This window comes from Lissotriton vulgaris, chromosome 4_1 (genome assembly GCF_964263255.1).
Source record: "Lissotriton vulgaris chromosome 4_1, aLisVul1.2, whole genome shotgun sequence".
Classification (NCBI taxonomy): Eukaryota; Metazoa; Chordata; class Amphibia; order Caudata; family Salamandridae; genus Lissotriton; species Lissotriton vulgaris.
The window spans coordinates 529259857-529283047 of record NC_141691.1 but is presented as its reverse complement, the minus strand read 5'-3'; positions in this window follow the sequence as shown (position 1 = coordinate 529283047).

Below are 23191 nucleotides of genomic sequence, written 5' to 3'. Positions count from 1 at the left end.
CCCTAATTATTCATGGCCGGCCGCAGGCCGGCCATACTTTCAGTTTCCCGAAACGGCTTCTCCTCACCTAATTAGGGGAAGAGAAGCCCTTTGATGTGCTTCACACCAATGCGCCTCACAGTCATTCCTAAGTCAGTACTCTGCCTCTGCCCAAGACCTGCCTTCTAACACTTTGAGCCTCGCAGGCAGGCCGTGGCCAATTGCTGCTTGTTTGTATTTGCTTCGGCTGCCATTCTTTATTTCACTTTGTCTCCGTGCGTGCATTTATTTTTACTTGCAGAGCCTTTTTCCAATACTCGAACTCATTTTTTTTTCACTTTGTCTCCGTGCGTGCATTTATTTTTACTTGCAGAGCCTTTTTCCAATACTTGAACTCGTGTGATCATTTTGGAGGTGGGAGGATCACACATTGTTTGTGGCGACGGGAAGTGGGTCTCAGCAGTTCCTCGAGTACTGCTACTTGTTTTCCTTGTTTCACTTTGTCTCCGTGCGTGCATTTATTTTTACTTGCAGAGCCTTTTTCCAATACTCAAACTCATTTTTTTTTCAATTTGTCTCCGTGCATGCATTTATTTTTACTTGCAGAGCCTTTTTCCAATACTTGAACTCGTGTGATCATTTTGGAGGTGGGAGGATCACACATTGTGGCGACGGGATGTGGGTCTCAGCAGTTCCTCGAGTACTGCTACTTGTTTTCCTTGTGTTCGTTGCCAGTAAACACAGCTGACTTACAAGCCGAGAGCACCGAGGAACAGTAGGAAAACACATTTGAAAGCGTTTGTACAGCCCGTTTGGCAATCCTTCTGCAGGTCGGCTTTGATCAAGGGATTCTTGAGAGAACAATCTTTTCTTCTTGTCCTGGGACATTAAACTCCGAGGTCAGACTCATCAGTCAAAAATGAGAAAAAGGAAAGGTCAACAAGCTTACTAGCAACGCCACTCACACATGCAACGCCACTCACACATGCAACGCCACTCACACACGCAACGCAACTCACCCACGCAACCCCACTCACACACGCAACACAACTCATCCACGCAACCCCACTCATCCACGCAACGCCACTCATCAACGCAACGCCACTCATCAACGCAACGCCACTCATGCGTGCAACGCCACTTACACATGCAACGCCACTCACACATGCAACGCCACTCACCCACGCAACACCACTCACACATGCAACGCCACTCACCCACGCAACGCCACTCACATGCAACACCACTCACACATGCAACGCCACTCACACATGCAACGCCACTCACACATGCAACGCCACTCACCCACGCAACGCACTCACACATGCAACGCCAGTCACTCAAAGCAACGCAACTCACTCACCCAACACCACTCACACACACAACGCCACTCATCCACGCAACACCACTCATCCACGCAACGCAACTCATCCACGCAACGCCACTCAACGCAACGCCACTTACACATGCAACGCCACTCACACATGCAACGCCACTTACACATGCAACGCCACTCACACACGTAACGCCACTCACACACGCAACGCCACTCACACACGCAACGCCACTCACACACGCAACACCACTCACACACGCAATGCCACTCACACACGCAACGCCACTCACCCACGCAACCTCACTCACCCACGCAACGCCACTTTTACCCACGCAAGCCCACTCTCACACACGCAACGCCACACTCACCCATGCAATGCCACTCACACACGCAACGCAACTCACACACGCAACGCCACTCACCCGCGCAACGCCACTCACCCACGCAATGCCACTCACCCACGCAACAACAATCACACATGCAACGCCACTCACCCAAAGGCACTCACACCCACGCAGTGCCACTTTAACCCACACTGTGCAGTGCACAATAGGTCTCGCAGTAGGAAAGTTGGAGCTATTGGTTTTGTAAATGACAAAGCCCTTTATGTTTTTAAAAGGAAAACAAAAATAAAAGGCATTGCTATTTGCAATTGTAATAGCTCCAACTTTCCTACTGCGAGACCTATTGGCAACGCCAGTGCTTGTATTATTATTTACTGGGGCGGGTTTAGAAATCTCCTTTTTTATGGCCATACACAACCCTGTAAAAGCCTCGATAATGTTATGTCCAGAATTATCACAAGATAAACAGACAGACACTAACGAAGGATGCTTTTTAATTGTATGGGCTAAGACCCCCCTATTGTCTATCCCCTTCCAAGCTACCCTAAGTTTGTCCGTTGACGCCACCAGATTTTTTGCCCCAGGTTCTTTACGTTTACACGGTTTTTTGAAAGATTTAAAAGTGGACAGAATAGGGTTATGGTCACTATATATGGTGTTGACAACTTCAGCCTCCAATAGACAGTCCCCGAGCAGGGAAGATATAAAAACATAATCTATTGTGGTTGAACTCCCACTCCCAGCAAAAGTGGCCACAGGTCCTGTATTCACAGTGGTATTTAGCTTCTCTAAAACATTGACTAAGTCTTGTGTGACTAGATGACTCAACAGTTCTTCCCCTCTTTTGCAGGGAGGGGTTAGAGAATAAATGTGAGCATTAAAATCACCTCCAACACAAATGCCATCAAGTTTACCATACTTTTGCCCATCCACAATTCCATCAATAAAATCGAACAATCTTAAAAAACTTTGTATTTGGATGTGTTGTGAAGTCATTATTATAAAAATGAATTAAACATAACTTTATCCTATTAGTATAAATTAGGGCCTGGTAATTCATGTCATTGGTCTTCAGGGGTTCAATTTTAGCTTCTGATGTGATCTTAACCCAAATAGATAGGCCCCCACTCGGTCGGCCCATGGCCGGTACGGCTGCAGTTTGGTTATGACAACTATAACCCTCAAGGAGCAGGGAAGTAGTGCACCAAGTTTCTCGGAACATTAAAATATCATAGTTGGTAACCCAATCTAACCAGTCCCTAGATTTCATTTTTGTATTTAAGCCAGCAATGTTCCAACTCAATATTGTTAGTTTGTCAGACAGTATAGAGGTGGCAATGGCATAAGTGGTTATTTTCGGGTCAGGTGGCGATACAACCTCGATATTACCATTCGACGCCTGTTAGACTTGGCTGTCTCTAGTTGGCAGAGGTATACACTTCTGGCAAATAGGGACTCACCTCCTCTAGTCAGGGCAAGGGGATCACACACTTAGATAACTCCTGCTCACCCCCTTGGTAGCTTGGCAAAGCAGACAGGCTTATCTCAGAGGCAGTGCGTTAAGCATTTATGACCACATACAGTAATAAAGTGAATACCCTACAAATGGACACGACACAGTAGTATTATAAAAATAAGGAATTTTATATAAGGCTTAGCACAAGACCAAATAACGACAAAAATATACCAAAATCTTAATAAATACTCTTGGAAGGAAAAAAATAATAGTTCAAGTGTAGTTTCTTCTTAGCACAAAGTCTTTAGTAACAAAAGCAACTCTTCATCTTCAAAACACAGTTCTTGGCAACAATGTAACCCACACGGGAGTCACACAACGTCGAGGCAAAGTTAATCCAAAGGTTCGGCATCGACCGCGAGGAGCGCTACGTCGAGCCCGGAGTCGCACAGACCCCCACAACACAGTACCTTGGAAAAGCGAAGCACACGATGATCAGCGATGTCGAGATGTCTGGCGTCGCGTCTTCAGCGTCGATCCGGCCTCGGAGTCTGGGCGACCTGCAGCGGCGTCGACAGATGTCAGGCAGGAGCAGCGCTCATGAGGCAAAGGAGGATACGGCGTTGTCGTCGATGTCAATGATGATGTTGCAAGAGTGAGCAGCGCTCACGGCGTCGAGAGGGCTCGGAGTCGATGCGATCAGCGGCGGTGCAGACACAGGGTCACTTGGAGCTGGAGCCGAACTCACTACTCACTGGCGTCGCTACTGGCGTCGAGGAAGCGGGACACTGGAGCCGTTAATCAAGATGTCCAGCTGGATTCGGCGGCGTCCGTCGGCGTCGAGATTGCTGGATTCTTTCAGAGGTGCTGGATTTTCAGGTTGCAGCAACAAGCACTTTTAGCAAATAAATTAAGTCCTTTATCCCTGTGACTTCAACAGGAGGCTGGCACTCTTCCAGCCCTTGGAGATTTTCTTTAGCAAAGTTTGAGAGTACACACTCAGTTCCTCTCTCCTGGTTCCTTGGCAAAAATAAAGAAGCAACTGCAGGATTCCCCCCCAGCAAACAGCACTCCAGCAGAAGGGGTAGGCAAGTCCTTGGATCAACCGGCCTCTTGTCCTTGGTTCAGGGTTCCTTGTCAGAAGTGATCTAAATTCTTGGTTCAGGGGTCCTTCTCTTATACCCCTTTTTGGTTTTGATCCCTTTGTCCATGCAGGGGCATTCCCCTCATCCTGGGTTTGTTGTGGGTGTAGCCAGGCAGAGGCACCTGGCCTATTCACTGTGCAGGGCTGGGTCCTCAGACGCCCAGCAGGAGGTGGAGCCAGTATTGTCACTGGCAGGAGCAGAGCTATCAGTCGCCCGCCGGCAGGAGGTGGAGCCAGCATTGTATCAGGCAGCGCAGGCTATCAAGAACTACTCTCCCCCTACTCTCAATGCAAATGCACCACTCACCCCACACTGACTCATCCAGAACTCTGGAGCCACCCAGCCCCTGTCACACACACACCAAACCAGCAGAAACCAGTAATAGTTAGACAAGAAAATAGCCACTTTCTAAAAGTGCTATTTTCAAACCCAAAGTCCAAACACCATCCACACAAACGGATGCGTTATTAAACCCCGAGTTCAGGGATACCAAACTCGACATTGCACCATGCTCCCCGAGCCAGCTAGGATGATAACATTAATAACCCCGGCAGCCCATTCTAACTAATGGAGAGCAGGTAACCTCACAATAGTGAAAAACTAATATGGCTGTAATTCACTATTAGGACATGCCAACTTGGTCAGGCTTGTCCTACCTTATACTTACAATGCACCCTGCCCTCGGGCCTACCATAGGGGTGACTAACATGAAGTTAAGGGAAGGTTTAGGGACTGGCACGTAGGTGTACTTGCGCAGTCAGCGTGACAGTACCAGACTGCACGTAGGTCTAGCAATGGCAGACCTTTAGTCATACTTTTACCAGGCCGCTCTAGTGGGTGGCACAAAATGTGCTGCAAGCCCACGAGCAGCATTTGTATTTACAAGCCCTGGCACTCCTGGTGCACTAGACTAGGGACTGACAGTAAACCAAATAAGCCAAACATGGAATTCAATTAATACATCAATTTTACTTATGGAGCACTTGCACTGTGGCACTGATCAGCAGTGGCACAGTGCCCAAAGCAATATACCAGCAAAAACATCGTAAACAGAGGAGGCAAACAGAAAAAAAATGGAGGAGAGACTCAGGCCAATGATGTCAGGTCTAACAACACCTCTATAGGAGGACATGTTATCAGTCCTTCAACGGATCCAGTTGCATTCAGGTGATCACTGTATGCTATATCTGGAGTGAAAGCTGGTGGTCATTCCTGGGTCTCTAGCTCAGATAATATGCTGTATCTATTAAACAGTGGGTAGGGTGGTGGACCAGGGCCAGGTAATCTCTGTGGGGGCCTGTAAAAATAACCCAGCGGTAGTGGAGTTACAACGGTTGGAGGGCCAGGATAGATGTTATTGCTATTAAGTATGAATCTTGGTGTTGAGGGGTGCCTAAAGTTAATTAAAATGCAATCTCCATTAATGTTCTTAAATAGGGGACCAACCCAACTCACACGGGGGACTGACAGAATTTCACTCGAGATATTAGGCCCTAACCCTTTATGCTTAACCAACCAATCGATGCACTTGTTCTTCAGCTGGACCCAGGACTCACCTTGTCCCTCCTTAAGCGAAGGTACACCTGCTAAGATCAGAACATAAGGGCAGGCGTCTGGGGGCAAGTGCAGTGTTGGCCCGGGGTGTTTTATGGGCCTAGAGTCAGCGACTTGTCTCATATCTGAACCCATGTTAGTTGTATTCTCTGTTATCCTAGTGTCTGAGCTAGGTCCTCCTTTTGAGGTACCGGCAACCGCACTGGTGGGGCACGGTGATCCAACTGCAGCAGCAGGGGTTTGCTGCAATATTGTTACAGATTTACCTTTGCCTACAGAGGCATCCCTGGGTACAGTATTAATTACTGGGGTGCTACTTGTGGTAATTGGCCCACCTCCCAAGATGCCCTTACTAGCAGTCTCCATATCTTTTAATAGCCGTTCTCCCCTCAATAGATCAAGATTGATTACCCCTTTCCTTTTTGCATCTTCCTCTTTTACCAGATTTTCCAGTCTGTCTAATCTTTTAAAAATTGTATTAAACTGTTTGATCATTTGGCTTTCCAGTTGTTTAAAAATTGTGTCCACTATAGTCTCAATAAAATTCCCATGTAGCTTTTTTTGAGTGACGCTTTCATTTGTGGGCTCGGTCTGTGTACAGGCGGAGCTATGTCCTTCATTAGGGGGAATTATAGCTATGTCCCCCTCAGCTAATTGCGAAGAGTCAATGTTGTCGGCGCCACCCCCTATGGTTGTTTCCCTCTGTTCCACATACTCTGTGATGTGGGTTGACTCTTGTTACGTGGAGGTTGTTTCCTTTTATTTAATGTTAATTTCGTAGGGCCTCTTTTCCTTTTCTCTCCGACAGTCTTGTTACTCGGGGTTAGGGGAGAATTAACAGCGGGAGCAACAGAGTCCTGCTGTGAGTCAATGATAATGGTTGGACAACTGCCCCCAGGTTGAGCTATCGGTGGAATGGCCGACGAGGATGGTTTAGTAATTGTGACCTTAGGAGATAGCGGCACAGCATTGGTAGAGCAATCTTGCTGGGGCTGTGAACTCATGAGGCCCATTGACATTCTGCTCTCAGTATTAGCAATTTCCGTGCTAACTAACTGGAAGGCATTTTCCAACATGCTCTCAAAGGTGGGCGGAAGGACAGTAGGACCTTCAGGGGCCTGGATGATGGTGCTGGTGTTTCGTTTCCCCATGATCTATAGGTGGGCTCACCTTAATAACGCCTTAGAGGGGTGGACCACCCATCCACTGATGTCCCCTGAGGGCCACAGAGGGCCCGCCCTTTGCCCGGGCTTAGCCCGGCTGAGCCAGCGCGCGGTCCCGCGACGCGGGGAAGGTGTAGAAATTTATGCGCCGGTTGGCGCGCTGACCACAGGTGCGGCTTCTGACCGCTAAGGATGGTGGGATTAGTAGTTTCCCCCCTCCGCTCGGCGGCCTCGCTAAGGTGTCCTGGAGGCGAGGCGGCGGGAGGTGGGAGGCGATCTGACTCTGTTGGCGTTTACAGCAAAGCCGCGGACAAACAAACAGCCAGGTCCCTGAGACTATTGGGCCAGACAGGCAGAGAATGGAATACATGGGATTTATATGTAGGGTATGGTTCTATTTTACTATGAAATACAAAGAACAGAATGGAAGGTGCACTCTAATGAAGTCAATAGAAACAGTAATTTAAAGTGTCTTCTTCTTTATTCAGAAAAGTGTTCTTGAAGCATAGGCACAGCCAACGCGTTTCGTTCCTCTTGCCTTTTAGGAACTTCGTCAGGGCGAGTGCTTTATAAAAGGTTAGCTGGAATCAAAAAAGTCATGTAGGATTAGATCGGAAGTGGCGTTAGTTCGGTGGACCAAAAAGAATGACCTTAAAAATTGAAGAAATGAGCCCCACAGGGGGTGGCCTCAAATTAATCCAGTCGATATTCTATGGTTCAGGAATATTTGGAAGCTAATGTAAGCCCCAGGACAGAAGTAATATTGGATATATTAAGGTCGTGTCATCTTCAACAAAGGTTCTAATATAAGTCCTGCGGAGCATATAGCCTTAGGTCCAACGAGAACGACCTCCGAAGTAGGGAAGTAGAACAGGTAGCTCAACCGCCGCCGGTCCAGTAATACCCCAATATTTGTGGCAATGACCACGGAGCACCTGTGATATGGTACCTGACCACGGAGCACCTGTGATATGGTACCCGCTCCCGAAATATCAGCACTTGTGCTGATATTTCAGGAGCGGGTACCATATCACAGGTGCTCCGTGGTCATTGCCACAAATATTGGGGTTATTACTGGACCGGCGGCGGTTGAGCTACTTGTTCTACTTCCCTACTTCGGAGGTCGTTCTCGTTGGACCTAAGGCTATATGCTCCGCAGGACTTATATTAGAACCTTTGTTGAAGATGACACGACCTTAATATATCCAATATTACTTCTGTCCTGGGGCTTACATTAGCTTCCAAATTTTCCTGAACCATAGAATATCGACTGGATTAATTCGAGGCCACCCCCTGTGGGGCTCATTTCTTCAATTTTTAAGGTCATTCTTTTTGGTTCACCGAACTAACCGCCACTTCCGATCTAATCCTACATGACTTTTTTGATTCCAGCTAACCTTTTATAAAGAACTCGCCCTGACGAAGTTCCTAAAAGGCAAGAGGAACGAAACGCGTTGGCTGTGCCTATGCTTCAAGAACACTTTTCTGAATAAAGAAGAAGACACTTTAAATTACTGTTTCTATTGACTTCGTTAGAGTGCACCTTCCATTCTGTTCCTTGTATTTCATTAATCTGCACACCCCACGGCAGCGGGTGTTGGAAGAGATTGCACCATCCTACTTTGAGAACTAAATGATCTGTAGTGCTTGACCTGGTCTGCTGCCTTTGGTCCTTTGGTTTCACTATTTTACTATGACTTCATGTTCTGTTCTAACTTGGGGCTTTTAAGGTTGGTGCTCGGAAAGTGGTGAATAAAAAAAAAGGTTTATGCATAATTCTAGCCTCGAGTCTTGACATAAAATTCTGTACGCACATACATGAAAGCAAGTTGAAATGTATATATATATATATATATATTCACTGAAAAAAACATGGGTTTCAGACACGTTATAGTTAGGAATTAAGTGCATCTTAGTGAATACATGTATTAGCGAGTAATGTTTAAATATGTAAATGTAAATGTAAATGTGCTGGACTTGTAAAGCGCACAGCTGCCCGTAAGCGTCCCGGCGCTTGCTTAGGGAACCCGTCCTGGTATTCCCCTGTGAGAAACCACGGCAGGGCGTCCACAAGGTGAAAGCCAGGCATCCCGCCGCGAGGGGCCATAGTGGAGATTAAGCAAGCTATTGCCCAGAGTCACAGAGTGTGACCCCGTGAGTTGAGTAGGCACCAGAGCGAGAATTGTCGAGTCCGTGGAATTTTGAGCCCGAGACCCGCCGAGGCGGGGAATCGAACCCTGGTCCACGGTCGATCTCAGCTTCCGGGTCTGCCGCCTCTAACCACTGAGCCACGCTTCTCCGAATCTGTATCAGTGTCTCACTTTGTGTATAAGTGGCTTCATTGGTTGGTGAGTAGCTACATGAGTGTGTATATGGGTTATTAGTTTTTTTTTGAGTATCAGTATGAGTGTCTATATGGTTTGGTGGGGGATATTATTTAGTGCATAGTTGCATGAATTAGTGACTTACTGTATGTGTTTTGAGGACAGCATGTGTGCAGGACTGTATGGGTGGATGAGTGTGTGTATGGTTGTGTTAGTGAGTGAATGACTGTCTCAATAGTGTCTTTATGAGTAAGTACATATGTTTTAAACTAGTATATGTGAGTATTGATGTATATAAGTGAGTATATATGAGAGTGGGAGGTTGGAAGAGTTCCTGTATAAATAAGTATGTGTTTCTATAAGTGATTGTTTAACCCCTTCACTGCGGCGGCTATTCCGCCACAGTGCTAAGGGGGCGGGGCGGCCGCGAGGCGGGCGCATGCTGGTGACGGAACCACTCCGTCACCAGCTGCGGTTGCGCTGTGCTCATGACGGAGCGGTTCTGTCACGGCCCCGCCCACTCAATGGAACGTTCAGCGCAGGCGCAGAATCCGCTCCACGCAGGCGTTCTGAGCGGGCCGTGACGGAACCGCTCCGTCATCAGCACAGCGCGACCTGTGGCTGATGACGGAGTGCTTCCGTCACCAGCAGGGGAGGGGTTAAGAGAGTAAGTATGTGTAAGTTTCTGTAGAAGTAAGTGTAGTGGTGTGTGTATAGCTGTATATGCAAGTAAATGGATGTTTGATAGTTTATTTGCATGTGTGAGTATGTGTGTGAGTAACTCTATGTATGAGTCTTGGTGTGTAACAGGATGTATTGGTGTATGACTACATATCATGAGTGAGTACATGTATGAGTGACTATATAGAACTGTTGGTGAATGAGTGGATGTGTATGTAGATTTTGGAATTACTGAATAGGTATTGGTATCTCCATTGTTTTGAAAATTGTAGTTTCTATTTTTCAATGTGTGTATCAAAGGTTATATTAGGGTGAGAGGAGGTCTGCCACTCTTTCACAAGGATGATGTCATCAGTGATGTCATTTAATATGTCATGAGTGATGTCATGAGTGATGTCACTGACCATGTCATGAGTGATGTAATATGTGACACCATCAGCAGTGGATTGCGGGCGCGCAATTTATAGTTAGCTGAACTAACTATAACTGGGAAATTTCAATGGTTTTGTATGAGTGAAATGAGTGAAATGTCCAACTAACTATGAGGCCCCTGAAACCTATGGTTTTTTCAGACAATTTCTAAGGTTTTTTAAATGCTAATTCCAAACTATAACGTGCCTGAAACCTATGTTTTTTTCTGTGAATTTCAAAGGTTTTTTAAATGCTAAATCCGAACTATAACTTGCCTGAAAACCTATGTTTTTTTCAGTGAATTTCAAAGGTTTTTTAAATGCTAATTCCTAACTATAACATGTCTGAAACCTATAGTTTTTTCTGTGAATTTCAAAGGTTTTGTAAATGAAAATTTTTAAATGTATTAATTGTTATTTTCATTTTTTTAGACTGGTTTTCTAAAATTTTTATACAATTTATTTGTAGATATATTTTTTTAGTTACATTGTAATTACATTATACATTACATTACAAAATATACTTTATCAGAATGAATTACTTTAGTTTAAATACTTTGCAAATAGGCAATAATCTTCTAAGTACAGTAGTTACAGTTGTTGTAATGCGCAACACAATTTCAGACACAATGCAACATTGAGGTCAATGTGAATTTCTAGTTAAATGCAAATAATTACTTTTTGTGGATTACTTTTCTAACCACAGGACTGGATCTTAGATTCAGTCCTGGGACATCTCCTGTAAACAGTTGAGTAAAAGCGTTTTGGTTACAGTAATGATTATTTTTTTTTTTTTAATTTTTTGAAAACCTTTATTGTGCATCGAATCAGAACAAATACGGGCCTACAACCTACCGGCCGGCCACGGAAGCAGTTAAGCACCAATGCAGCGTTACGGCGACACAGTATTACCCCTCATTTTGAACAAGCATTAAAAAGTTACACATTAATTACCATATTACCATGTCCCAGAATCAGTAAAGGTTAATTTTAAAAGGTTTTGTTAAAGCAAATATTGAAACAAATCGTACTGTCCCAAGTCATATAAGAGAGAAGCAAAAAAAGGATCCATGCGGGAGGAACATGACCGTAGTTGTAAGCATGTACACAGGATATCAACGCTAACCAGCAAGTCCCCCCCGGGCAGTAAGGCAGCTATTCTCAGAGTCAGGTAGAAGACCCCCCTCACGCGCCACCCGTTCCCCGCCGCCACCTAACCCCTAGTAGTCTAGACATGGACCCAGACCAAAAGTGAAAATAAAAATAGGAATAAAAGAAGGCACCATAGAAATAATGACTAAATTCTAACTACTAACCCCCCACCCTACACGCATGCGGAGGCTACGGCCTGCCCCCCCCCCCCAGCAGTGTGTCTGTCGCCCAATAAACCCGAAATATAGCGAGAAAGAAAGAAAGAGAAAGAAAAGAAAAAGGCATACCATGTGATATAGAGAGGGAGAGAAGGACACCCTAATCTTCGACTCTCAAAGACAAAAAAGAAAACAGGAGGAGGATCAATTCCAGGCAACCCGGTCCCCACCAGTCACTAATGCACCTTCCACCCCAAGTTCAGGATAAGCAGCAAGCATTAAGGCAAATACAGGAGTGAAGCATTAATCAACAGCGGTCGAGTAATCTGGACGCAAGAAACAATCCCAAACCCAGGTCCACCAGCCCAGCAGAGAAACAACAGGAGAAGCAGCCTAGCCCTGACCCGAACGTGGATACACCCCCAGATGCGTTTCCCAAGAGAGGCCCGCCCACTGCAGAACAAAGGAGCAAAATGGCGAGAGAAAAGACGAAAACAATATGGGAGCACAAAATGGCCACGATGAGTCACCAGGGAGTCCGTCGAGTGTAGCAGAATGTTCCATAATAACACCAGGAGTACACAATTTCGTAGGCAGTGTAGTCAAGAAGCACAGCGCAGGAGAAGAAGGTAGCCGCAGCGCCACAGACAGATCCCAAGGCACACACGATAAAAAGTCCGGCCACAATGTTGCACTCTTCACTGGAAGGGGAAACAAAGTATCCCGGGTGGAGTCGTCAGGCGGGTGATCTTGGGCGTCAGCAAAGTAGAAAGCGAGCTCAGATGTACAACAGGCAGGAGAAAACGCTGTTGCCCCATACATTGCAGGCGGTAGCAGGCGGCAGCTTTGCGAAACCAGATCGTTAGTGTCCCACCTCAGCGTAGACGCCATGTCATCCAGCTTATCTCCCAATTTCCCGTAGCAGTGGTGCATATCTGCACGGAGGTTGCACAGGGCCGACAGAACAGTGCCAAGGGAAATCACAGGCTGTAGCCCCTGGACCTCATGTCCCCGGGGAATCTCTCGAGTCTCGGGCTCACCTACAGACAGGGCAGCACTGGTCGCTGGCGTGGACGGGCGCATCTCCTCACAAAACATGGCAGCGCACAGAGCCATTGTGACCAAACTCCACGACGTTCGTCGGGTTAAGGAGAGCACTAGCGGACTCCCTTTTAGCTGCTGGCGGGGTATCATGCGCAATCCCGGGTAGCGAGGCACGGGGTCAATCAGCTATATGCGACCCAAAATGGCCGGACAGTCCTCTCCCCGTACCTTCCGCCTCAAACAAAGGCTCCGTTCCGATGGGGATCTGCAGCTCCGTGAGCGCTGCCCTCTCTCCGTCCGCTTTGAGTCTTCACAGGTGGCTGGGCTCGGGCAGCGCCTCGCAAGGGTCACGTCGGTGGCTCAGCAGCCAGCGCCGACGGAGCACTCCGGCCGGCAGCAGGTCTCAGAGGCACGGCAGGAGGAGTCCATGTAAGCGGGGTCCAGGGCCGTGAGCTAGGAGGCGAATATCTTCGGCTGCCGGGCAGGTCGAGGGTCCGGGAAAGCACCGCCGGGATCAGCGCCGCTTCACACACAATCTGCCTTCGATTGCGCCAGGATTAAAATCAGGATATCAGCGCGGCAAGAAAGGACTGGCGGAGCCGGGAGCCTACAGGTCCGCTCCGGTCGCCATCTTAGCTCCTCCCTCTACAGTAATGATTTTTAAGGAATATTATTGTATTTTAAAAGTTTTTCACTTAGAATCACCAATGTTATTCTATGGGTAGAAATTCACTTAGAAGGTAAGTAGTGTTAATGTTACTTTTTCTTACTCAGTGGTGGCTCCTGGATCCAGCACGGGTGCATCTCCTGTAAACAGTTGAAAGAATGTGTTTAAGTCAAACGAGCGATTTTTAAAGAATATTTTTAGTTTGTGAAAATAGACACTTAAAAACTTTTCTGGTGAAAACCAGACAATAGATTCCTGAGGAAGGAAATACAAGTTACTGGTAAGTACGGTTAAAATTACTTTTCAGGATCAGTACTGGGCTCAAAGAAGCAGCACCGAGGTCACTCCTGATAACAGGTGAGTAAATCGGAATTCGTACTTCTGCTGATTTCATAGGAATTTTATAAAGTACAAAAACTATACACTTAGAAGAATTTCCAAGTGAAACCAGTCAATGTTAGCCTACGGAAGGAAATTCAAGTTACTGGTAAGTATGATTAGAATATTTTTCAGGATTAGTATTGGGCTCAAAGATGCAGCACTGAAGTCTCTCCTGATAACAGGTGAGTACATCGGAATTCGTTGTTCGGCTGATTTTAGGTGAATATTTTAAAGTTCCAAAACTCCACACTTAGAAGAATTTCCAAGTGAAACCACTCAATGTTACCCTATGGAAGGAAATTCACTTAGCAGATAAGTAGTGTTATCATTACTTTATCTTACTCAGTGGTGGATCCCGGATCCAGAGCTGGTGCATCTCCTGTAAACAGTTGAAAGAATGCGTTTAAGTCATACTTGCGATTTTTAAGGAATATTTTTAGTTTGTAAAAATAGACACTTAGAAACTTTTCTGGTGAAAACCACACAATGGATTCCTATGGAAGGAAATACAAGTTACTGGTAAGTATGGTTAGAATTACTTTTCAGGGTCAGTGCTGGGCTAAAAGAAGCAGCACTAAGGTCACTCCTGATAACAGGTGAGTAAATCGGAATTCGTAGTTCGGGTGATTTTAGAGGAATATTTGTACTTTTCAAAAATCAACACTTAGAAACTTACCTGCTGAAAACCACACAATGGATTCCTATGGATGGAAATACAAGTTACTGTAAGTACACTTAGAATTACTTTTCAGGGTCAGTGCTAGGCTAAAAGATGCCGCACTGGCTCTCTTCTGATAACAGGTGAGTAGTTTGGAATTCGTATAACCACACTCAGATGATGAGGATACTCAAGTCGTGTGTACAGTGTGAAATCACTGTAATAATTCACTCCGGATCTATCTCTTTCTTAAGTTGATGCTCACTTGTAGCAGCCCATCGTCAACAAAGCTACTTCAAATAAATTAAATCAACAGCACCCCAAGGAGCATCTAAGTGTACTTTTAGTGAATCAAAGCATTAAATTATGCAATTTGTTTAAGCATCAGAAAACAAGTTCCATACAGGATCCTTCAGCAATGTGTTCAATCTTTTTAATTCTTTTAGTTTCATTCAATGAAAAAAAGTCTACAGTACAGTCAATTCGTAGTTTGGCTGATTTTAGAGGAATATTTGTACAATGGGGAAGGAAGGGGGCGGGCCCTGAGGGTGAAATGTGTGAAAACACGCCCTGTGGCGCGTTTTAGGTTGCGGGATTAAGTGCCCTTGAATCCTGAGGTCCCCTGAGTGCCAACTAGCCCACCAGGTACCTCTAGTATGTGCCAGGGGGCTGTGTTGCGGAGAGGTGTAAAAAGGGGCGTGGCCTCAGAACACCACTCTGCAACGCATCCCCTTGGAGCATACTGAAGGTTCCTGGTGGGCTAGTTGGCCCCCAGGGACACCAGTATTTAAGGGAAATGCATTCCTCCTCTGCAAACGCACCAGGGGGCGTGTTTGTAGAGTGCTGCATGAAGGGGGCATGGCCTCTGGCGCTATGTCAGTGTTTTTTTTTTTTTTTTAAGAAGGGGGATGTGTAGCCCCCCTTCCTTTTCTATTTTTTTTGCCCTGGGTACCCCATCCCCCAGGGCTTGCCCCCTAACTTTTTTTTAAATAAAAAAATCGGGAGGGGGCTGCGTGGCCCCCCTCCTGAGGCTTCTTTTAGCTCTGGGGACCCCATCCCCAGAGGCTCTGCTTCAGATTTTTTGTAACATTTGTTGTGGAGGGGGGCTGCGTGGCCCCCCTCCCTGGCCACTTCTGGCCCCGGGGACCCCATCCCCTGGGGCCTGGCTTCTCGTTGGGGACCGTGGGGGGGTCCCCATTGCCCCCACGGTCCCTGCCCGCTTCCCGCGTCCTGTGGGAGCCGGCATTGCTTTTCTACATGGGAAGCAGCTAACATGCTGCTCCCCATGTAGAAAAGCAATAGTCTTTGGTTTTTGGAAGAGAGAGCAGGTTTCCTGCTCTCTCTTCCAAAAACCAAAGCAGTTTGCTATGGTAGGGCTCCTGCAGGAGCCGGCCCTTGGGGGTGGTGGCCAGGACCACCACAAGGCTCCAGGAGGGGGGCCGCTCGGCTCCCTTCCCAACATTTAAAAGCCCCAGTGATTGGCGGTCCCCAGGGCGTGTGGGGGGCTGAGCCCCCCCCCCTCACAGGTTTTCAATTTTTTTTTTTAAAGAAGCGGTCCCTGGGGCTGCGGGGGGCCATGAGCAACATTAAAGCCCCTGGGCCCCCCATTATAAATAACTACATTGCCCCTGGGATTTGGCCCCCTGGGGGCTAATTACAAATAAAGCAGGCTGCAGGATTTTTTTTCTCCACGGGATACGCGTATCCAACGCGCATCCCATGATTTAAAAAATAAATACATTCTTTTTTGGCCTTGGGCAGGCCTAGGGGGTCAGGGTGTTTCTACCCTGCCCCCTTTGCGTCTTTTGCGCACTTGTTTTACAGTTTTCTTGTGCCTCGGTTCTACCGAGACACAAGTTGGCTGCCAACACTTCCTGGTTTGGAGTGTTGACAGACAGTTGCCAGCCACTTAGCAAGCAGCTCGTGCTCGTTAAGCCATGCGCATGCTCCTCGGAGGATACGCGTACCCTACTTTGTCCATAGATATATCTATGATTTTACTTTTGATTTTCTCAGGAACTACTGCACAGATCTGTGAACCAAACTATACCTTTTTGCCAAATTGGGTGTAATTCCGTTCAGCAGTTTGGGCTGTAGCTGTGTCTAAAGGTTCCCATGGAAAATTTAATGGGGAAAACACGTTTTGGGACCCCCTTTTTTCTGGGCCCCCGCTTGACGAATCACCCCGAAACTCAGGGTAGGAGCAGAGCGAAGCGCCCCATCTCCTTAGAGAATTTCGCGAAGATTTGTCAACCGGAGCCAAAGTTATTCCAAAAAGAATGTTGCGGATTTCCTATGGAAACTAGGTCCTAACTACAACTACCTACTGGCGACAGCCAGTAGGTAATATATATATATATATATATATATATATATATATATATATATATATATATATATATATATATATATATATATATATATATATATATATATATATTGCGTTCCACCACACGCTCAGGACAAGCGTGAAATGCACTCGAAATCCAGTAAATATTCACCATTCAATTAAACCATCCAGCAGAGTTCGTGGGTATTCATTTTATTCCAGCATGGAAAACAGTTCTGGAACCAAACCCCCAACGCGTTTCAGCGACAACTCGCCTTGGTCACGGGTGAATAGTGTTTAGAAAGTGAAACATTAAATAAAGTTTTCAAACCTTCTTGTGTAAACATAAAAAAAGGACAATGTGCACAAAGTAAACACAGCGGCCATCTTGGCATGGTAAACTACTAATAATAATGTGCCTAAATGAAAGACATTACCATCCGAATGTCTAGTTCTCGAAAAAGAACATGCTATTCCCCTTGTATATTATCAACAGTATTTACATTATGCTTAATAATCACATCAGCATAAATCCTGTCCCAAGTGGGAAAATTACACAGCTGCCATGTATAAACAGTAGCAAACAAAGCAACACGGAGCGCATGTATGCAAATATTACATTCTGGTGACAGTGCAGATATCGGGCTATGTGCGTCTTCATACCCAAGTGGGAGAAGGTCAGCACATAAAGTTCTTTAAGAAAATAATATAAGCGTGATAAATTACACGATTCTCGAAATCAATCACAATCAATATGAACCAATGTCAAAAAGATGTGTCCTTAAGTCCCAAGTGGGAAATCATAAACATAACCCCTTGGGGTAGTCAAATCTTCTGCCCGGTCTTTACTCCACAATTATATGTCACCTATAGAGAAAACAAGAACGGCACATCAGAAATGTTGATACCATACTCATTTACAACAAGGGGTGGTGAGGGACAGAGTCTCTGAATTAAGCAGAAAGCTCTCACCCAGTCAAGAGATCAGGGCTAGATCCAACACCGTTTTTTAGCTCACTGCACCATCCCAGTTTCAGAACCTGGCTGTATGCAAATTAGTCTATTCCTGTCCCAGTGCATGATGGGAACAGGGCAAACCAAACTACAAAAGCCAATTCTTACACTGGGAAGGAAACAAGCTCCCGGGGACCGGTTTCTGGCATTACAGCCGTCTTCGGCCCGGTTTGCTTGAATCCTGATGGTGCAATGAGCAAGGTTCTGAGCTGGGATGGGGCAGTGAGATAAATAACGGTGATGGATCAAGCCCTGATCTTTCGACTGGGTAAGAGTGGTCTGCTCAATTCAGACACTCTGTTCATCACCACCCCCTTTTGTAAATCGATTTTGGCCACTATAGGTGTGGCAGGGTATACTCAGACATGAGTCCCTTTCTCACTGCTCCATCAGGATTCAAGCAAGCCGGGCCGAAGAGGCTGAAATGCCAGAAACCGGTCCCCGGTAGCTTGTCTCCTTTCTGGTAAAGAATTGGCTTGGTAGTTTAGTCTGCCCTGTTCCCATGATGCACTGGGCCAGGGACAGACTGATTTGCATATAGCCAGGTTCTGAGCTGGGATGGGGCAGTGAGATAAATAACGGTGATGGATCAAGCCCTGATCTTTCGACTGGGTAAGAGTGGTCTGCTCAATTCAGACACTCTGTTCATCACCACCCCCTTTTGTAAATCGATACCATACTCAGACGGCCTCCAACATAGTATATAAAGTGTGAAACAAATTAAATGTAAAACGATTTAAAAACAATAGAATCATTGCTAGGAGTTCGAGAGGACAAACAACATCATATACAAATATACATCATTGTAGGCAGAACATTGTACAGTTTAATCTCCCAGATACCATTTCAGTTCTTCCTCAGAATTTAGCCCACCTGGGATGCGTGTATCCAGGTCAAGAATGTATCTACTTTCCAACTGGCGCAGCCTGCGTATTCTGTCACCACCCCTCTTCATGCCGGGAATTCTATCAATCGCAAAGAATTTCAATAAGTTACGATTGGCTTTGTGTTTTTCTTCAAAATGACGGGCGACTGGCGAGCTTTGGTCCCTGTTATCAATCGCCCTCATGTGCTCAAGAATGCGCTTTTTCGCAGGGAACATCGTGCTCCCTACATACCTTTTGGCACATGGACATACCAACACATATATCACATGGTCAGAGAGGCAGTTGAGATGTTGTGTAATCGGTTTCTCTCTATCTTCTACGGGATAGTAGACTGATTTGACATTGCTGCTGAACTTACAGGCTTTACACTTCATACAAGTGAAAAAGCCCTTTATCTCATTGATCTTCCTAGGTGTGATGTTCACCTCATTTCTACTCAGCCTGTCCTTCAAAGAATCAGCCTTCCGATAGGTAATGCTTGGATTGCTGCCTAAGACCTCAGTTAGCGTCTGCTCAGTAAGCAGCACATTCCAGTGTTTCTTGAAGCTTTTCTGTACTTGCCATGAGCTGGCATGGTAAGTGGAGATAAATCTTACAACCTCCTGTTCGTCAGGTTTATTGATATTGGGAACCAATAAAGATTCATGGCTGATATTACTAGCCTTCACAAAAGCTGCCTCAATTACCTGTGGGTTGTAACCACGTTCTCTGAAACGTTGTTTCATGTTAGCTCCTTCTCTCATAAAATCCTCATCTCTGCTGCAGTTCCTCCGAGCCCGGAGGAACTCACCAAAGGGGATACTGCGTATGAGTGACTTCGGGTGGCTACTGTCAGCGTGAAGTAAAGTGTTACCTGCCGTAGCCTTACGGTATAATTTAGTAACAAGTTTGTTCCTCTCAACCTCAACCTTCAAATCCAGGAACTCCATCATACAGTTGCTGATTTTCCCATCAAAAGTGAGGTTGAGATCATTGCAGTTCAGTTCACGGATAAAGTCTTTTGCCAGTATTTCAGGACCATCCCAAATGATGAATAAATCATCAATGTATCGCAGCCAGGTCTTCACATGGCTACGATACAATGTGCTAGTCTCAGCCACCTGTTGCTCCCAGTTTGCCATGAAAAGATTCGCAAAACTGGGAGCAAAACAAGTTCCCATCGCAGTCCCTTGTCGCTGTCTAAAGTAAATATCATTAAAGATGAAAAAATTATTTTCGAGACAAAACAACATCATTTTCAAAATCATATCAGTATGGTCTCGAAAGGAGATGGACCGTTTCTTGAGAAACCTCCGACAGGCATCGATACCATCCATATGCCTGATGGAGGTGTACAGGCTGCCTACATCGAGAGAAATGAGGAGATAACTATCCTGCCATTCACAGTTCTTAATCTTATTGATAAAGTCTCTGCTATCCTTCAGATACGAGGGTATCCCCTCCACAAAAGGACGCAGGAAAAAATCAATATATTTGGAGGTGTTCTCAAGGAGGGACCCCATTGCTGAAACAATTGGCCTGCCCGGGGGCCTGGCTGCATCCTTGTGCAGTTTGGGCAAAAGATATAGCACTGTCACTTTAGGGTTTCTATTTAGCAGAAAAGAATACTCATTCCATTCTAACAGGCCCTCACTTTGCCATTCTTTCAACATGTTGTGGTACATAGTATTCATTCTTTCGATCTTCTCAATGGATGATACCTCATAACAATCTACGTTGTTTAGTTGGCGCATACCCTCCTCAACATAGCTACTAACATCCATGATCACAACATTCCCTCCTTTATCCGATTGACGGATAACAATTGAGGGGTCATCCTCCAATGTTTTTACAGCCAAACGTTCATGTTTACTCAAATTGTCACAAGACCAGTCTTTCTTTCTGGCCAACTTTTTCAGATCACCAATCACAAGAGTTTCAAAAACATCAATACCACATGTTGGCAAAATGGGATTAAAATTGGATTTGGGTTTAAAGTTGTTAGGACAATTCAAGCTTGGATTAAAACCCAATGATTCAGCAGCAATGGGACTCTCAGGTGGTACATTAAATTCCAATTCCTTTAGAGCAACCAATGCTTCAACTTCCCAAATGGATTCCATGGCCGGCTGGGTAGTCTCAATAGTTTTACCCGCATTCTTTACTTTAAGTTTGTTCCATTTTCACTTTCACTTTCTAAACACTATTCACCCGTGACCAAGGCGAGTTGTCGCTGAAACGCGTTGGGGGTTTGGTTCCATGAACTGTTTTCCATGCTGGAATAAAATGAATACCCACTAACTCTGCTGGATGGTTTAATTGAATGGTGAATATTTACTGGATTTCGAGTGCATTTCACGCTTGTCCTGAGCGTGTGGTGGAACGCAATACAGATAGGGTGCCTTTGACCCTGGTGTGCACCGCAGTCTGAGTGTCCCGGTTCTTTCAAAGGAAGTGAACTGTGTATATTTTTCCAACCGGTTGACCGCTTTACTTTTGGCGTTTTCCGCGCTGGCGAGAGAAATAAACAACAAGCACAGCAGCAACTGATTCTGCTTTCCTGAGCCGCCGAAGATCCTGGACGCGATTGAGGCTACACAGGATCCGAGACATCTCTGCAAGGGTGAGTGCCTGTTCTGCCGCGTGTAAAGCCAGAGTTCGCTTTACGGACCCCTGCCTCATTAAGACATTAACTATTGATGCGCATGGGGTTCTGGTAACATTGGGAAAGTGCGAACGCTTTGCGGAGTAAACATTGTTTGTTTAGACGCCTTATCAAGTAACGCGACTGTCTCCGGCACGAACGCCAGCAATTGCTCTGGAGGAATCGAGCGGAGCTTTTCCAGCACACACATTTGTTTACCATCCCAGCAACAAAAGTTCGGGTTTATTTCCATTATAAAAGCATGTGGAGTTAAATATAGTTAACTCCTTGTATCACAGCCATGGAAGAAGAAATTGAATCACGCAGGAGAATGAGGGCTCAATCAATGTTTGTCCAGACAACAGTGCCAAAAGCCCAGCCCGGGAATATAAATCTCCCCATTTCTTTACAACAAAAATATTCCAAATTGGAGAAACTTACCAGGAAAGAAGTTTCCAAATGGTGGGAGGCTATTACTCTGGAGAAGTACCAAGAAGAAAAGAGGGTACCAAGGGGTCTGAGAATCTTAATAGCCCCATCTTATGAAGATCCGGATGTAGAACTGGCAGAGGAATGGGCTGAGAACCTGATGGACTGTTCCAACAGGATGTTATCAATCCTAATTAAACATGCGTGGAAGGATAGAGCAGCACTGTTGAAGGAAATAGCGGAACTTAAAGAGGAGATTACTAAAGAAGACACAACTGAGAATATGACAAAGAAATTGAAGGAAATAGCCAAAAGAATTGCCAAACATGAAGATGAAATTGTAGCCAAAAAAGAACGGAAGTTCTTGAGAGATAAGATTGACTATCAGTCAGGCCGTATCTTCACATTTAGTCGTAAATACGACAATGTCAAACGCAAGGGTATACAAGCTACCTTGGATAAGGTACAAACGGAAGGCATCTCGGAGGAAGAGGTTGTAGAAAGCGATGCTTCGGAGGACGGCAGTCTATTGGCACAAACAAACCCAATCCAACCGACAAATTTTTGGGAGGAGTTTCGTGTGATGAATAAAACATCACATCAGCAAAATTGGCAAATAGATCGGGGCAGAGGCCAGGGCAAAGGATTCCGAGGACGCGGCAGAGGAAGAGGCAAAGTTGGAGAAGAAGCCACCGCATCCAGCGCCAAACAAGGAGGGGCGGCAGGTGGAAAAGGCAATGTAACCCCAGTGGGAGTGGAAACACGGGGCCAAAAGAAAAGAGGAAAATGAACCAAAGAAATGTGGTAAATCTCTCTTCTCGTTCTTTATCTAAAACAGAACACGATGTATTACAATTTGGTCTTTCTTTCTGCCCAACCTCGAACTTCACTTACTCTCGTGAACGTATTGACCTTTTTAAATTTACCCGCAAATTACGTTTGCACAAATGGAACAAACTTAAAGTAAAGAATGCGGGTAAAACTATTGAGACTACCCAGCCGGCCATGGAATCCATTTGGGAAGTTGAAGCATTGGTTGCTCTAAAGGAATTGGAATTTAATGTACCACCTGAGAGTCCCATTGCTGCTGAATCATTGGGTTTTAATCCAAGCTTGAATTGTCCTAACAACTTTAAACCCAAATCCAATTTTAATCCCATTTTGCCAACATGTGGTATTGATGTTTTTGAAACTCTTGTAATTGGTGATCTGAAAAAGTTGGCCAGAAAGAAAGACTGGTCTTGTGACAATTTGAGTAAACATGAACGTTTGGCTGTAAAAACATTGGAGGATGACCCCTCAATTGTTATCCGTCAATCGGATAAAGGAGGGAATGTTGTGATCATGGATGTTAGTAGCTATGTTGAGGAGGGTATGCGCCAACTAAACAACGTAGATTGTTATGAGGTATCATCCATTGAGAAGATCAAAAGAATGAATACTATGTACCACAACAT